Raw genomic sequence first — 2,500 nt, forward strand, 5'->3', positions numbered from 1 at the left:
AGGAGCGGAGGAGCGGAGGAGAGGAGGAGCGGAGCAAAGCTAAGCCCGTCTTAACAACAAGGAAATTACAGATGAGGCTATAATTTCTAATGAAAACTTTAAATTCTATAGCCACGTATACACTTCGACATTGTCAAAAAGCGATTGTGACTCCTTTCCATTAAATATTCCTCAATATATCCCAAAAATAAACAACAAACAATATATGTTTGTTTATATATGTTTATATATAAACAACAAAAAATATACAGTTTGATGTCTGAGATTCCTTGTGAATCGCCAACTTAATTACATGTCGTATTCCCCTTGCATTTTTTTTTTTTGGTTTTAATTTCATTTGTCTATCTATTTATCTAATTATTTCCTTTTAATTTCGTTTTTTGTCTAGCACTGTAAATTTCTCACAAACCTTTAACACTATTAACTTCTCATTACATACAGAACAAATGTCCTCATGTCCGTTGCTTCCTCATGCCTGGTTGTTTCATTGACATTCAGTTCTACCTTGCTATGTTTATTTGTACATTTGTATATTTGGGTGTACTATTTATGTTCAATTAAAAACAGTTTGATGTCTGAGATTCCCTGTGAACCGCCAACTTAATTACATGTTATATTCCCCTCACAATTTTTTTTTTTTCGTTTTTAATTTTATTTTTCTATCTATTTATTTAATTATATCCTTTTAATTTTCTTTTTTTGTCTAGCATTAAAAATTTCTCGCAAACCGTTAACACTATTAACTTCTGATTACTTACAGCACGAATGCGCTTATGCCCCCCCACCCCCCACCCCCCCGCTTTTTCCGTACGGTGGCAGACACTGAGATCGAAAGCAAATGGGTGTCATTGAAATGCAGTAACAGGGTGATAACAGCCGTGTTCGAAGTGTGTAGGGGCTTATAGTAGAGCAGAAGCACGTCACGCAATTCACCTGAGTTCGGAGGATCGGGAGTACCAGGGCCCATAGCGGAGAAGCGGAAGAGCGGAGTTATGTGTCTCTTCTCAAAGGCCGGGAAGCTGGGGGGCAGCAGGACCCCTTAGAGCGGCTAATGTGAGCCTTCTCCGGACATAGATCACCCGGACTTATGACTGGAGCTCCCGGACCTCTGGGCACACACATATGTGAATGAGTGGATGAGCTAATGTTGGTTTGGTTGTGGAAACGTTTCGGCCAATGCTATTAGCACAGCTATGATGAGTTCAGGTGTGTCTGTGTGTGTTTGTGTGTTTGTGTGTGTGTGTGTGTGTGTGTGTGTGCGTGTGTTTGTGTGTGTGTGAGAGTTTGTTTTTGTGGGTTGGGGGGGGTTCCCGCGGACACGGAGTACCAGGGCCTGGAGCGGATGAGGTGAGGAGCGGAGGAGAGCAGAAGCCCGGACCGTGATTCGCTTGTGTCCAGCGGTTCGGGAGTTCCAGGGCCCGAAACGGAGGAGCGGAGGAGCGGAGGACGGCAAAACCCCTTTCTGCAATTCGCCTGAGTCCGGCGGATCGGTAATACCTGGTTCCGCAGCGGAGGAGCGGAGGAGTGGAGGAGATGTTTCTCTTCTCAGAGGCGGCGAGGAGGGGGGGAGAGGGACAGGACCCCTTACCCTTACCCCCCCCGGACGTTTGAGTGGAGCTCCCGGACCTCCGGGCACGCACATGCGAATGACTGGATCACAGGGAGTGCCAGGGCCTGGAGCGGATGAGCAGAGGAGAGGCGGAGGGCAGAAGCCCGGCCCTGTTCAAGAGTTCCAGGGTCCAAAGCGGGGGAGCGAAGAAGCGGAGGAGGGGAGGAGAGCAGAAGAGCAAAAAAACTGGCCCGGAATTCACCGAAGTCCCGCGGATCGGGAGTTCCAGGGCCCGGAGCGGAAGAGCGGAGGAGAGGAGGAGCGGAGCAAAGCGGAAGCCCGTCTTAACAACAAGGAAATTACAGATGAGGCTATCATTTCCAATGAAAACTTTAAATTCTATAGCCACCTATACACTTCGACATTGTCAAAAAGCGATTGTGACTCCTTTCCATTAAATATTCCTCAATATATCCCAAAAATAAACAACAAACAATATATGTTTGTTTATATATGTTTATATATAAACAACAAAAAATATACAGTTTGATGTCTGAGATTCCTTGTGAATCGCCAACTTAATTACATGTCGTATTCCCCTTGCATTTTTTTTTTTCGGTTTTAATTTCATTGGTCTATCTATTTATTTAATTATTTCCTTTTAATTTCTTTTTTTGTCTAGCAATGTAAATTTCTCACAAACCGTTAACACTATTAACTTCTGATTACATACAGAACGAATGTCCTTATGTCCTTTTCTTCTTCATGCCTGGTTGTTTCATTGACATTCAGTTCTACCTTGCCATGTTTATTTGTACATTTGCGTGTACTATTTATGTTCAATTAAAAAAAAAAAAAAAAAAAGAATGAGAGGCTGAGAAAATCTCCATGTCTCTCTCTCTCCCCCCTTAATGCCCCCCCGCTTTTTCCGTACGTTGGCAGACAATGAGA

The sequence above is a fragment of the Fistularia commersonii genome, unplaced genomic scaffold, assembly GCF_037954325.1.
Source record: "Fistularia commersonii isolate RoL2024-O1a breed Wild unplaced genomic scaffold, RoL_Fcom_v1.0 HiC_scaffold_44, whole genome shotgun sequence".
NCBI lineage: Eukaryota > Metazoa > Chordata > Actinopteri > Syngnathiformes > Fistulariidae > Fistularia > Fistularia commersonii.